Source organism: Felis catus, chromosome C1 (genome assembly GCF_018350175.1).
Source record: "Felis catus isolate Fca126 chromosome C1, F.catus_Fca126_mat1.0, whole genome shotgun sequence".
In the NCBI taxonomy this organism is placed as follows: domain Eukaryota; kingdom Metazoa; phylum Chordata; class Mammalia; order Carnivora; family Felidae; genus Felis; species Felis catus.
In genome coordinates, this window is record NC_058375.1 from 135,648,617 (window position 1) to 135,665,008 (window position 16,392).

At 38.5% G+C, this 16,392-nt stretch overlaps 2 long non-coding RNA genes across 2 annotated transcripts in view; one reads left to right on the forward strand and one right to left on the reverse strand.

The window, feature by feature from the left end:
• Positions 1 to 16,392, forward strand: part of LOC109502676 — a 108,607-nt gene that overhangs the window by 15,429 nt on the left and 76,786 nt on the right. The window lies entirely within an intron of this gene.
• Positions 5,002 to 14,460, reverse strand: LOC109502674. The gene is made up of 3 exons (XR_002161434.3): positions 14,237 to 14,460; positions 9,865 to 9,954; positions 5,002 to 5,895 (listed from the first exon to the last, which is right to left on the reverse strand). It is a non-coding gene; the product is annotated as an uncharacterized LOC109502674 (long non-coding RNA).

Below are 16,392 nucleotides of genomic sequence, written 5' to 3' on the forward strand. Positions count from 1 at the left end.
CATGTATCTGAAGTCTATTACATAGTGGGTGGTACATTTTTAGGGATCAATAAATGGTAGATGTTTTTTATAAATCTGGAGGGCAATTAAAAGATTAATTGAGGTCTGCAAATAATAGGGGAAATCTTTCCTAGGTGTATTCGTAGCAGACTGTGTCTCCGGGAAGACCCAGGGACAGAGTAGACTTTGGTGGGTTTAGAGGTCAAATTTGATTCTAAACTAAATGTATTTCTGTCTTAGAGAACACTCAAATAGGGGGCATTCTTATAACTGGCATTGTTTTATAACTGGAATTGTTTTATAACTGTCATAGGTTTGTAGCTTTTCTTGGGGTCAAGACAAATTGTCACAGCGTTGCATTGGTTGGGACTTCTCCAAAAGCTGTGGGATTGACATTTGTAGTGATTAGGCTTCATAAGTGTTCCTGTGATCCATCCATCCATCCATCCACCCATCTGTCCATCCATCCACCCATCTGTCCATCCACCCATCCATCTAGTTCAATAAATATTTTTTGAGTACCTACTTCATGCAAGGGAATGAAACTTTGCTCTAAAGTGTTCTCTTATTAGTATTTTATTTTCTGTTAGCAGAGATTTTAACTCCAGTATTGCCAGTAATGCTTATTAAAGATCTGTAGTTCAGATTATGACAAGACCTTCCTGGTAACCAAAGTGTCATATTACATGAGCACACAGTCTTGTCCACAGAATGATGATGTATTTGGAACGGTTTTCTTGGTAAATTAACATGAACCAGAAAGCCAGTAAACATTTTAGCAAAAATGGGATGATTATGATGCTAGCCCTCCAATTGGCATCACCTCTAGATAAAGGGCCTGATCTGATTAGCTCCACTATTAAACTTTTGGTGCTAAGTGTAGCTAAATGCCATTTCAAGAGTTTAAACTTGAGGAATTTTAGGAACGTGTTGTTCCTTTTATTTTGATTATCTGTGGATGGTTTGGCACAAATACCAAAAAAAAAAAAATCTCTGCTGTATTTATTTATGATATGTCTCTGTTGGGAAACAATAATCTTTCTGCTTCTTAATCTAAATTGAACTGCAGTATACCAATAAAACAAGTCACAACATACAAAGTAAATTTTCTCCGTATAAATAATTAACTCCTCAAGATTTATTGGCCTTTCTCTATTTCCCCCTTTCTCTGAGTGGTGTAATCCAAATAAAATGTTGCATTTATTCTGATCTTATAAAATATTCATAAAAGAAACCACTACCTTTGAATTTGGATTAAGAAACTATGAAGAAAATATGATTATAAATGTTGACCTTTGTCTAAGTACTACCTAAAGCTTATTAGCAGAAAACAACCATCTGCAGGGAACCTCCTTTTACTTTACCTTTATTTCGCTCCTGGGTTCTTATTGAAACTTTCATTGGCTTTAAACTACTACGTAATGATTCTGAGACAAACAAAAGTGAGCGATCAGTTTGTCTTTCTGTCATGTACACACGAGGATAAGTGCGTCAGGATTTGGCCGGAAGACTCTTGGATGATCTGGGTGGCTTTGGAAATAATGAGGACAATGAGGAAAAAGGATCTGTGTCCCAGATGAGCAGATTTTGCTGATGTAGAAGTGAGAGTTGGAACTGAAATTTTATCTTTTATGGTCATTTGTTGCTCTGTGCCTTATGGAGATAAAACGTATCTGTACCAATCCTCAGGGTAAACTTGCCTCATGCCCCTTGGTTTTTCATGTGTCCTGGGACAACACATATCTTGGTTTTGGCTCTCACCTAGTCTAGAGGATTCCAGCAAGACTGAAAGGACACTGGTGCTTAAGAATCTGAGTTTACTGTGAGACAGGTTCTATTGTGAACATTCTAAAAACCCCAAATTCATGATGGTGGATGTAATGTTCTCAGAAGAGGTAGATCTCTGATGCTCCTTTTACCCTCCAGAAAAGATTTAAAATGGATTATCAAAAAAGCAATTCCTTGATTGTTCTCTGGAGTATATCAATCCTGGGTGAACAACTAAATGTTTGTGCTTTGGTTTGTTTAATGGCAAATACCTCAGTTCAAGAATGAAACCACCTTAGCCTCTGAGGGAAATTTCACCTCTCAGAGAAATCACTAGATATTGGCTGTTTCAGGAACTCTGAAATACCAGTCCAAGGATCACCTCCATTTGGGGATAATATTTTCAGTGGATAGTGTCACACATATGTTGCAGTGTAATTAAAATGATTTTTCTTGAGAAGCCCAATATTTCATTTTGGGATCACGCCCTCCTAATTTTTTCACATGAAAATGTGCTTTCTTTTATAAAATTATGATGAGAATAAAAGGTAGCAAAATAAAATTTTTAACTCCATAGTTATCTTAATTTTCACTGCATATGGGGCAATAAAATGGGAAAGTCTGGAAACCGGTGAACCGAACAACTTCAGGTCTAGAAGGGGCCTGTCATTTCTAAGGGCAGTCAGACTTCTGTCTCCTAATTTCAGGGGTGACTGTCCTGGTGAGGTTCCATGTTATCACCTGTCCTGGTCCAGCCTGGCCAAATGCTGTTGGAAATGTTCGAGCTCATCTTTACTGTTTGTAGAAAGCTGAGTTAAATTCGACTAGAACAGCAAGCCCAAAGAGGATCTGAGTCAACAGGAACTGACATGGCCTTTACAGCTGAAGAGTCAGCGTTTGATGGCCTTGTTGTGAGATAGACACATTTTAGTGTTAGTGTCAGGATTTTGAGCAATACTTATTTTTCTGACGTGGATGAGGCCTTAAGTTTTTCAAAATAATTTCCTTTCAATATTAAATAGTGATTGAGTATTATCGGATGGTGTTTCCTTTTCCTTAAGAAGTGATTGCATTTAGTGGCTTCACTTCCTAAACCCTGGAGAAAGATGCAGAACTCTGCCGATGAGTAGACATTTTATATTTTTAATTACGTGTTTATTGAGGAAATGTTAGGGAATTTGAAAACACGTGGATAAGAAAATGAAAAAAAAAGTTTACTCACCACAAATGGCAACTGTTAACATTTTGTAACCTATTCTTTGGTCTTCTCTATGCATGTGTTTATTAACCTGGGATCATACTGTATGTAACATTTTGTAATCTGATCTATCTTTCATATTTTATAATATACAGTGAGTGAATATTTGATCATTTGTCACTCTTCAATATGATCTTTAATAGCCCCATGATACGCTATTTTATAATCCTATCTTGTTGCATATTTAGTTTTGATGAGCATACTGCATCTCATATGTATACATATATCTTAATATATATATTTCAGGATGGCTCTGAAAAAGTAGAACTACTGGGTTAAGGATACAAATATATTTCTAAGGACATAGATATTTTTATTCAAAAAAATTTTTTAATGTTTTTATTTATTTTTGAAACAGAGAGAGACAGAGCATGAGCAGGGGAGGGGCAGAGAGAGAGGGAGACACAGAATCTGAAATAGGCTCCAGGCTCTGAGCTGTCAGCACGGAGCCCAACGCGGGACTTCAACTCACAAACTGCGAGATCATGACCTAAGCCGAAGTCGGATGCTTAACCGACTGAGCCACCCAGGCGTCCCCCAATTTTTTTTAATCTTTATCTATTTTTGAGAGGGAGAGAGAGAGTATGAGCAGGGAGGGGCAGAGAGAGGGAGACACAGAATCCGAAGCAGGCTCCTTGCTCTGAGCTGACAGCACAGAGCCCCAAGTGGGACTTGAACTCACAGAGTGTGAGATCATGACCTGAGCTGAAGTCGGATGCTCAACGACTGAGCTACCCAGGGGCGCCAGGACATAGATATTTTTAAAATCTGAAGAAAGACTTGAACACTTTGAGAGGGGACAATAAAAGTCAGGTACTGTTTTGAGACCTATAAATCACAATCCAGATTAAATGTCTGGCCAGCAAACATTCATATTTTCTGCTGAAGATCCTGAGAATGTAGGGAAAGAAAGAACGCAGCTGTAACGTCAGTGTGACCAGGTAGGAATGTGGGAGAGCAGAAAATTATTGATTTGCTGGTCCCTGCAATGAGGTTGGAAAATATTCATATAGATGATCACATTTGGTGGTGATATCTATGTTTACATGATTAAGAGCTACCCCATACACATTTTTTTCAATGTTTATTTATTTTTGAGACAGAGAGAGACAGAGCATGAGCAGGGCAGGGGCGGAGAGAGAGGGAGACACAGAATCCGAAGCAGGCTCCAGGCTCTGAGCTGTCAGCATAGAGTCCAACCTGGGGCTTGAATTCAAGAGCTGTGAGATAGTGACCTGAGTCAAACTGAGACGCTTAACCGACTGAGCCACCCAGGTGAGAGCTACCCCATAACAAAGAGTCCAACAAAGTGGACACAGGACTGTTTAGTTCTTGATTGTATACATTAAACTTATATATACTGAGGAAATATATAAACTTATATATACTCAGTATATACTGAGGTATATACTTTCTACCTGTTGAGTTTTTGTGTTTCGCACAATATATTAACTACAGATTTGGTGGGGGGGGGGCGGTTGTTAATTCTGAGTTCAGTTGACAAAAGTTTTATTCAAGAGGTACCTGGAGATAAAATGCATGTCAAATATCAGGTTTCATGTAATTTATGCCTTATTGTGTTTGCAATTTAACCTGCAGTTTTTCTACCTACACCTTAACTGGTGAAACAAGGTAAGAGCGCGACATGCTGAGTGAGCATCGCTCCCCCATCCGCTGCTCGATATGCAATTTGATCACACCTCTGGCTTTGTGAGCTATAGGCATGGCTTTCATTTAAATTGCCAGACTGCCATAAATCTGATTTTGGACTGAATCTCATGTGTTCAAAGTATTAAACCACTGTTTACCAATCCCTAATGAGAAGTCATCAAATAATTCAAACAGCAGTACAAATACTTCTATTTAACTCTAGGTAGAGCCAAATTAAATAGGAGCTCATCTTCATGGAAAAAATTGTGCAAACATAGTTTGAAAACATTCGCTCCGTTCTATTCCGTAAACAAAGTCAGGCTCACGTGAGTTTATTTTAAACACCTTTATTAGGGACACGCTTGAACTTCAAAACTAAATTTATAGCCTATTTGACCCCAACCTCCTTCAAGTGGCACCTCTCCTCTTGAAGGTTTCCTGGATCACCAGGAATAAATCGCCCCTTGCTTCTTCATCCAGCCATAACGCCTTATGCATTGCACTATTGCCGCTTATCTGCTGGTTACTTGTTTCCAGGAGTTCCTTTCCAGTTAGTCTGTGGGTCTGGTGAGATCTTGTTCTCAGTCTTTAGTTACCTGTTTTCTTGGCTCCAGGTACAAATAGATATTTGAAACTTACCTATTGAATACACGCTACATACAGAGGTTGCTATAATCCAAATGCACTTGAATTCCAAAAATATTCGGTGATTACTTATTTTCCTTTAATCTCTTATCTATTTTCAAATATAGCAGGCATCGTACTCTTCTAAATTGCAATAATGTGCACTACGCATTTGCAGTTCCATGTTTTGGAGTTAGGAAGGGATATAATGAATAGTATCATTAATAAACTTTTATTAAGATCTTTCCATGACACAGTACACCTCACCTAGCTCAAGATACAAAAAAAGTAGGAGGATCTCCTTAAGATACAAAAAGTAGGTCTCCCTTAAGACCTGGAGAATCGAAAAAAATATATATAAATACAATTTTTCAATTTGTGGTAAGAGATTCTGCTGTTTTTTCCTAATAGCCACAACAGCCCCATCAGATGTCATCCAGGTTTGCCTCGGTACAAAAAGATAGAGACTGGTAATGTTTCAGAAGTGACACATGTTGCATTCCCTCACGGTTCAGTGGCCAGAAGTAGTCACATGGCTTCAGTTGGGCTGCAACGGGGAGTGGAACATCGTTCCCTGTGCCAAAGAAGGAGATATCCTGGAAATGGTGAACATTAGTGACTTTAAAGACTAAAACTGAAAAAATTTTTTTAAATAGATTTAAAGTCTTAACAATAAGAGTGGTAAAGGCTTATGTAAAAATTCAAGCAGTATAAGATAATGTAAAATCATTAACAAAATCCTTCCCCAAATATAGCCATTTTTCATACAGTTTTGTGCATCATTTTAAGAATTTTTTATTGTATTTACATGTACACACATACTTTATAAATCACAGTGTAGATGATATTAAAGTAAGGATCATAGATGTTTTTGTGGAACATTCTTTATTTAAATAGTCTATTATGAACATCTTTCCCTAGGATCATATATGGACCTACCTCATTACTTTTTATGACCTCTACCTGCAGTGTTTTCCATTTGTGAAGATGAAATTATATAGATAAAGCGTTGCTCTAATGGTGATAATAATGATGACGAGGAGGATATAGGCGGTATCCCTTTAGGATACAACTTTAGGAAGTATGAGGTAGGTACTATTATTATTACCATCTCACAGAGGGGGAAACTGAGGCATAGCGAGGTTAAGAAACTTGCACAAAAATCACACAGCAAGGAAGTGACAGAATCACGGTATGATTCACTTCTTTCTGGATCCAGAGCAGATGCTCATAACCACTGGGATATATTGCCTCTCCAGGGTGTAAGACTTTACATTTTGAAGTATATTTCAAAAGTACTTTCTAAAAACGTAACGTCGTATGAAAGTCCCAGCAATAATAAAGAGTGTCCATTTCCTCACACTTTCATCAACCCTGAGCTGGTTTCAACTCTGCCATCCTGACATGTGAAGAATTCTCATGTTCAATACTGTGTTCGTTTGTGAGGACTTCCAGAGCAGTGCATTGGAACATGAAAAGAAGCAGGAAAGATGCTAGACACTTCTGGGAAATGATACTTGTTTTCGCAAGAATCTCTTACATTCATACTGTCTGAGAGGAAGGATTTGACAAGATGATTAATTTGTCTTTTCTCTTACCTAATTGCGTAGTTGCTCCTCATTTGAAGCAGTTTCCTTCTAATGTTAGCGTCAACCCAATCCTCAAGCATCCGCAGTTACATTTTTGTGTGAGGAATTTAGAGAAAGGAATGAGAAGAAGCATTTGTCTGGTTTCTAAAGTGTGTAAATTATGATAGTGGCTATTCAGCGTTATGGGTTGCACCGTGCTATGTGCTGAAAAGTCTCGCAACAGAGTGTCTGCATGTTCTTAAGTTCTCTTTTGTGTGTGTGGTGGTGGGGGGTGGGTGGGTAATGGAGGGAGGCTCTAGAGAATAGGACTATAACAAGGGCCCATCTTAGCCAGATCTAAGAGCAGTACTGTATACAATTATTTAGTGAGCACCAACTATGTGCCGAATCGTATGCTAAGCACTAGAAATACAGTGAGAACCCGAAGACAAATGGTTTCTATCCTCATAGAGGATATCACCTGGGTCAAGGGGCAAACTAAAGTAGTACGTGATACTTTAAGAACCTGTGACTAGTCACGGATGTCTTCCATGAGGAACTGATGTTTGACTTAAGATCTGAATGATGAGGAACCATTAAACATTTTTCTTTCAGAAAGGATTACATTTGCTACCTTTATGAGATCTGGTTGAAGACAGGTCAGATAGTGCTAGGAAGCTTATTGTCATTGTCCAGCAAGAGACAGTGATGATCGAGGTTCAGGTGTTAGTGGAATAGATGGGGAGGAGACACATACAAGAAATGTTTAGTAGAGGAAATGGATAGGACTTGTTGACGGCTTTGATATCAATGGTAAGGGAGAGAATAGTATCAGAGATAATGCCAGGTTCCTGGCTTGCATACTTGGTGGTGTCTTTCTTAGCTGTAAGAGTCACTGAGGTAAGACTGAATTTGAGAGAGTGCATTATGAGTTTGGTTTTGGAAAGACTGAACTCTTAGTGCCTTTGAGATATCACGAAGACAAAAGTCTTATCTTTCTTATTCACTGTTGTATCCCCAGTGCCTAAAGTGGTATCGTGCATTTTGGTAGGTACTAAAACGGGTGGGTTTTTTTGTTGTTGTTGTTAATTTCATAAAGACATATCTTTTTCTTTATTTAAGTTACTTTACCTTTCTTAATAACATTCTAACATTTTATTCATGTAAAAATCTTAATTTTTTTAATAACGTTTCATTTTTTTTGTTACTGTGACAGGATCCATCCCCCAACCCCTTCTTCCTCCACCCTCCCCATGATATTCTCTAATGGGTTGTTTTTTTTCTTTAAAGGAATGCTATTTACTTTTTAAATTAATGCAACCAGCTACTTTACTTAATTCTTAGAGTTTTCTAATAGATTTTCAATCAATTCTCTAGGTTCTTGTAGTTATAGATTTCATTATTAGAAAGTAAAGATAATTTTGCTTTCTTATCACTTCCTTTAAAAAATACTTAAACCTATGTTATTTCATTTAATCCTTCCCATGACCTAAGTTTGAAAATTCCTATGAACTCCTTCTTCTGGGTAAGCTAATATACAACTTCATAGTAGAATAGTAGAGTAGTTATATTTCATTTTATTAATGGATTTGTCTTAAACAAGTTTCAAAGTACTGTTTCTTTCAAAATGTACAATGTGCCACCTCAGTGAGAAAAATCAAACATAAATGATGAGTCTATGAATCCTATAAATGAAGTCAATGCCTAGAGGCTCATTCATTCATTCATTCATTTATTCACACATATTCACTGAATAACTGGGGCATATCAGGAAAAATTCTATGTTCTGGGGATACAGTAGTTAAAAAATAAAGGGAAAAATATCTGCCATGATAGAACTTATATTTTGGTGGGGATAACAGATGATAACTGGAATAAATAAAGAAAATATATGTTTTGTTAGGTGGTGAAAGTTGCTAAGGATAAAAGTGGAGTGGAAGAAAAAATATAAAGTATTAGGGAGGGATGGTAAAGTTTTAGATAGGATGTATAGGGAAGGCCTCATTGAAAAGATCCCGTTTAATAAGAAGAAAATAAGGGGCAATTTATCTGGTCATCTGAGATGTCATTCCAGGCAAAGGGACACATTTTGTGCAATGATCTGTTATTGGAAGAGTGCTGTGGCTAGTGTGCCTCGAGCAGAGACATGAGGGAGAAATCAGGGAGTTCAGAGAGGTAATGGGTATGGGTGGTGGGGTAGAGGCCCTGTAGGCCACAGCAAGGACTTTGGCTTTTCTTTTGAGTAATATCAAAAGCTGTAGGTGAATTCAGATTGAAGGAATGACAGGATGTGGCTTATGCCTGAAGAGGGTCACTCTATCTGCTAGTAAGACAGGACTGTGGGTGGACAAGGAGACCTGTTAAGGCCTATTTCAGCAATCCACACAAAAGGTAATGGTAGCTTGGGCCAAGTTTATAGCAGAGGAGGTAATGAGAAGTGGTTGGATTACGGACATATTTTGAAGGTAGGATGAACAGGGATTTCCTAATTGATTAGCTATAGGGTATTGGAGACAGGGAGAAATTAATGATGCGTGAGATTTTGGCTTGCATAATTTAGAATGGTGTTGCCCTTGATTGAGGTGGATAGACAGCGGGAGAAACAGTATTTTTATCTGGGGCTTGGTTATTGGGAACTTTGTACTTCTATTTGAGAGGCAGAGTTTTAAGGATAGGCAGAGAGGTTTCACAGGGGTGTACCATCTCATTCTTTCCCCAGTTCCGACCCCTCCAGCCATGGCACTCCACTGACAAATATGTGGTTTCCCAGCAATATCAGGCTGAAGAAAAGTGGGGTGAGAGAAATGGGGCCAATTTCAAAATGGGCAAGGGAGAACAAAGGGAGCCTGGCTACCTGCACCTATGTTAAGAGATTTCACTATATTTGCTTACCATGTTGTGTTTGTTTCTGAGCTACAGAATGCATTATTATACAAAGATACACTCTTTATAAGACCTACACTTCCTTGCCATTTTATTTATTTAGCAAATACTTACCAAGCATTTCATCTATGCCAATTTCGGTGCCAGGAGTTGGGGATACGGGGAAGTATAAGATTTGGTCATTTCCCTGAAGCAGCTCACAGCCTAGAGGGCACATATACATAAATCATGAGAAGTATTATAACAGAAGGTCGATCCCAAGCTATGAGACTAGAGAACAGGGGACGATGAATTGTCAGGTAAGCTAGGCTGTGTATTTCTCTTTTGCAACTTAATTCTGGGATTCCATCTTATTAGTATTCTCATTTTCCTGTATGAATCAGGGGTTTAACTACTAAGAGATTGCAGGGTTCTATATCATAAGACTCTTCGTTGCCTGAGCTGAATTTCCTTCAGGACTTGCAAAATCTTGGGTCATGGGATTCCAACTTAAGATTTAAAAAAAAAAAAGTCCCAAGTTTCTGTTCCTTGTTTGCAATTCTCCTAAGCATAATTATCTAACTTCTTCTCCAAGTGCCGTGACAAAGCAAAGTTTTTTCAATGGGGGTACCTATGTGCAAATTGAATGTGTTGTTCATGGTCTCCGTAACCAGGTGCTTGCCAAGAAGCAAGACCGATATGCACAAGTGCACAGCTTAAAGGAGAATTCTTATTGATGGCGGAGAGTTGAAGATACCTGTGTATATTGTACTTCTGTGGTTCATCCTTTTGAAAGGAGTCTATGAGCCCAAGCATTCATTTCATGGAGTACATACTTCTTTCTCATAGAAATTTGCATTTCTGTTTTCAGTATAGACCAGTGTGATCCAATGAGGTTAGGTAGATTCGACTGTTGGTTGTTGTAGGATAGTTATAATGCTCTCACTTACCGTAGCAAGGTATTACTTGAAAGACACAATCTAGCTTTCTACCTTTAAATTTATGTAAGTATAGCAATTGCATTTACGTAAGCGTAGCGATTGCTTTACAAAGGATGGCTTGTACAATTTTCTACTGAGTCCAGTGTGGTCTCATCTTTGAGTTACTTTTTTTTCCCAGAGTCATCTATTTTTATGGTCAGAGGATAGGAAAAATAAGGAAAAAAATGGGGAAAACTAAAATGATGACCAAATGATATTTGTTCATTTATATGTACAACAGTTGCTTCTTAAGTGGCCAGTCCCTGTGGGAGTCATTTTGCATGGTTGGTTTGTGAGGGCCAAGCAGTAGGTTTGTGCCTGGGACAGGTTAAGAGGAGACTTCGCCACACTGTGTTTGTGTTTGGGGAAGTGTGACTTTGTTTCAGTGCCCCACCGCCCTTATGGAGCCCACACCCCTGCAGCTACCAAGAATTATAGAAGTAGTGGCTTAATGTTCTTCCTACCCAAAGTTCTCCTCCCACCGTCTCCCCATCTGGCAGCTCATCGATGACTTCTGCTGTACTCTCCACTCAATCTAACTAGTTTGGCTAGCGTCACCTGATTAGAGCCTATTTGTGGTTACTTCTAATGAAATCATTTTGCAGTAATAAAGTTTTCTAAAGTGTTAACTAGGGCAGGAAAGGGTTACATCAAGAAATAAGATCTTTTACCTTATTTTTAGAAGTTTTATTTATTTATTTTGAGAGAGTGAGAGAGAGCGTGCGTGGGGATGCACTTGTGCAGAAGCAGGGGAGGGGCAGAGAGAGAGAGGGAGAGAATCCCAAGCAGGCTTTGTTTGCACTGTCAGCGCAGAGCCCAACATGGGGCTCAATCTCATGAACCGTGAGATCATGACCTGAGCCAAAATGAGGATTCTGACACTTAACTATCTGAGCCATCCAGGCGCCCTCAAGAAATCAGATACTTAAAAATGGCTACAAATATTCTTTATTCTGATAACCAATGAACTTGGGATATATTATAAACTGAACCAGATCATGGTGTCTCTGGACTGTTTTTCCAAAAAATTGATTTAAGATCTTCTACTTTTTATTTCCAATTTTTAATCTCAGGTGTAGTCAAAGAATGTATTCGAGGGTGCCTTGGTGGCTCAGCTGGTTAAGCGTCTGACTTTTGACTTCAGCTCAGGTCATGATCTCACAGTTTGTGGGTTTGAGCCCTACATCGGGCTCTGTGCTGACAGTGTGGAGCCTGCCTGGGATTCTCTCTCTCTCTCTGTCTCTGTGTGTGTGTGTGTGTGTGTGTGTGTGTCTGTTCCTCCCCTACTCTCTCTCTCAAATAAATAAATAAATAAACAAACATTTAAAACAAAACAAAAAACAAAACAATGTATTCAGCCTAGTTTAATAAACAATTTTTAAGCCCTACTGCATGTTGGACACTATGCTGGATGTAAAAGACATGACTGAGACATAGTACTTGCTCTTCAGGAGTACATGCTCCAGTGGAGAACAATGGTGCCTAATAATGTCATTATCACAAAAATCACCATGTTTGGGGCATCTATTATGTGCCGGGCACTCTGCTTGAGATTTTTCATGCACTTAATCCTCACAATATTCATGCAAAGCATACGTTTATTTTCCACATTTAACAAATGAGAAAGCTGATGTTCATGAAAATCCAGTTACTTGCTCAAGGTGATAGTAAGTGATATATTTGAGTTTAATGTATGTGAATTATCACATTCCATGACGTGTGCTCTTACCATTAGGATATAGCACTTCCTAGTAAAAGGAAACCCGTACCTTTAGAGGAATGTGAAATGGGTAGATGTGCTCGTGTATCTACGTAGATGTCCTTCATTAGGCATAAAGTTTCTTATTATATTTCTGTTGTTGTTTCTTAGAAATTAAGTTGCTCTATTTTCTAGAAAAGTCAAGACGTGAGGGCAAAATTATACGGTATCATTTTAGCAAGCGTATGAAATTTACAAAGGAATGCTGACTTATCCAGGGAAGTCAGGTTGGATAGACTACGTTTAACCCTGCAGCGTTTCCCGCCATTCAAGATGTTTTCTGACATTTTGAAAATTTCTTTAGATTCATTTTTTATTTCTCACAAAGAGCTCATTTTATTATTTAGTAATCAAACTTATTTAAAGCAAAGACGATCGATTTATCATCAGACTTGGCTCTGGATAAACTTTCAATGTTTGCAAAAATCAAACCTACCCTTTTAAAGAGGACAATTTGGCACATTCGACATTCAAAGCAATATGAGGCAACATACCTGGTTCAGTTTTGGTGGCAGTTCCACCAACATTTCTAAAGCAATCGATGGAATTGATGTAATTTTCCAAGGGCACTAGTTGGAAGTAGGCAATACTCACTTATTGCTTTGAGTTCTTATATTTTTAGTGAATTATTGCTTTATAGTTACAGACCATCCAGGTATCTTTACTCCAATGAAGTAACAACTTGAAGCGTCCTGCTTCATGTGGAAGTGTTTCTTTTAACTTCCCCTCTCCTGGCCCTTGTCCATGAAGGAGAGAGCAGCCGGTTCAGGCTGCACCTAGCAAAGGATCAGAATCCAACTTAAAAAAGGAAACAAGGAGTCAGCGAGAGCCAGAGCAAGAGAGGGAGAGAGAAATCATCAAAATGAGGAAGTGATTCCTCTGGTTATCAGAAACAGGAGCAAAGTAACAATGGCTGAAAATTCACCTCCCCATGGGGGAATGAATCATCAAAATAACCGGTGGAAAACAAGGTTGTGCAACCTTGACCAGCGTGTGTCACCGGCTGGTGGAATTTTTAGAAAGGCAGCAGTTTGGGTTCATCACTGCGGTTCGTGATTGCACACACCTGTTTGGGGTATGGATTTTGCAACCCCCCAAAAAGGGGAAACTGAACTCACTGCTCCTCCCGAGCTGTGCAAAAAAGCAGAAAACCACAGCTGCTTGAGCAGTTAACAGATATCAGTAAAATACCCATGTTACATAATTAAGGATAACGTTCTTGAAGCATATGGGCCGGAGGTATTATACTCTCATTAAAACTTTAGGTAGGGAACAATTTAGCATATTCTCACACATTTCTAGGGTTGAGTTCTATAATAAATGTTTGTAATTAGACATGCTCTAAACAGTTTATTAAATAATACATGAAGAAATGGTTGATGAAATATAGACGGCTCTGCATTTTGTGTACAATGACACAGAGGCATCAAGATAAGAAATAAAAGATTTCTTCTCATTGACTTGATAACTAGTCACTCTGAGCAGCTTAAGTAAGACTGGAAGAGGTTTCATTCATCAGAGCAGCGTGTCTGTGATCTTAAAGAAATAGGGATTGATGGCTCTGGATTTTTTTTCCTTTTCTTTTTAAATACATTACATGTAGCAATCTTTGAACTCTACTCCTGAATAAAAAGAAATGCTTTTGACCAGAGCCATGCAAAAATCTCATGCACTTTATCCTGGCAAGAAAGAAGCAGCTTGATAGGGAATGATAGGGGTGGAGAGAGCCAAAAAAAAAAAAATCTGAAATTACATTTAAAAATTATACCTTGATGAATAGGTGCTGTTATTTATGAACTGGAGAGGAATAAGGCAGAGAAGTCTCTTGAAAATCGCCAAGGCAGGTGTTTGGTCCCTGGGGAAGTGGTAGGAAACATGCCCCTGAGATGATATTAGATGCAGGAAAGAAATTCTTTCAGTTCTGCAGCCCTGTTTGATATTCAAGCCAGGTGATTAATGGTCAACCATTCTTATCTGAATGGAAGAGTCTGTGATCTGTGGAAAATGAGCTTGGATGATCTCAGGAAGTTCTCAAGGGATGAATAACAACTTTTTGAAGTCAGGAAGGTCAACTGGATATTTTGTTTTCTAATGCACACAAATAAGAAATCTTGTAACAGAATAAACATGAAATTTGGAATGCCTTCTAGAACATACTTGGGGAAACTGGGCAAGGATGACATAGCTTTTACTGATTTGTCTGCTTAGTAGGTAAATGGGGCTGCCAGTCTGGCAGTTTGCACTGGCAATAAATCACCACTAGACATTTTATTTAAAAATTGGCACTGGCTCGGGGGAGGTAGGGGTTGTCAATTTGCTTTTATGTTGAGGCCAGGCACAATCATAACACACACAAGCCACCTGGAAACTTCAGGCCACATGGAGAAGCATGGCTCAGGTCTCTAATGGCTGTATTTTTGCATGCTTGGAGAGCGCAGGGCTAAATCACAGTCTCAGGATCCTGACCAGAAAGATCTTGGCAAACTGGCACAGCCTGGAGACATCCCTTTTGGAAACCAGTTTGGTCCTAGAATTATGATGTAGGAAGGATATCATAGATTTGATGTAGGACAGAAAATGTGATGACTTACCCTTTTATTGGTGATGGTGATGGGGGAGGGAATCTGCGGGGCCCATGCAGAGCACAACACTTAGTACATTTCAAAAATCACTCCATTATTAAAGAATTGGGTAGATTTCTTCCCCTCCCCCCACCCCCCGCCTTATCTGGCTTGGGAGTTCACTTTTTAAATTTGTGATAAATATTGAGAGGGGAAAAAAAAAAGATACCAACGTGATCATACAACCACCACCGTCCTCATGTGGGCGGGGGTAGATGTTCTTTGAAAATGAAGATTTTTAAAAGATAAAATGGAAAGGGGGAAAAGGCAATATGGAGCCATTATAGCTTCTCTATTGGAAATGGTGGGGATGAACCCCCTTTCTTGCATCTGGTTCCTGATGTGCTGCGTGTTCTTCAAAGCTTCACATATCCGTGCACAGTTTCTTTTGGATCTGAGTATATCAATTTGAAAATATGATAGTGTATCAGGACTATTATACTACAAATAAACTGATTTGCCAAATTGTTAGTCTTTCTTCTCCGTTTACATATTACATTTGTAAATGTTAATTATACTGCGTATTTTGTACCATGCAAACTATTAGAAAGGATCTGGTTAAGATAAAGATGTATTGACTTACTTTGGCCTCATGAATAATTCAATTTGTTCACTTTCTGGAAATATCCAGTTTGCTGTTGATGCTACAAATATTTGAATTTGCTTCAACTTGTCCATCAAAGATTTGTTTCCCCTCCCTTCTGGATTTCATATATGTAATTTTGATAACACTATTTACCAAAAAGTTAGAAAAAATATACATTTTGGTTTCTGCTTGGTGAAGTCATTCAAAGCAGTGCCTAATGTCAAGAGCACACAAGGCACCCCCTCCAATGAGGTGCTGAACCAATTGGCTGTTTTCCTGGTATTCGGGACATGGGAGTATTTAAAGAGTTTTGGCATTAATTACACATAAACACTTAGAGCATTACATACCTCGCCTGATAGGATTTTTCTTTGTTTTAAAATATAAAATATTAGATCCTTTACTACATGTTTATAAAAGTTCTGTTATAAATGTGATGGGATCTGCGTTCCTTAGGCCACGGTGTCTTACAAACTCTCTGCTAGTGAATGACAACATTCATAAAATGAAAAAGGGAAAGAAGAAAAGAAGAAAAATGAGAAACCTCCAAAGCAGTCACTTAAAAAAAATCCCACAATTCTGCCAGTATAAGATGCCTGCATTAAATGTCATGCCAGCAAATCCTCACTCAAAAAGATCAAGACGCAGCATATACAGTATTAAGGAAGAGAGCCTCTCGGGATAGCCTCTAAAATGATGTAGGTAACTGGCAGGTGT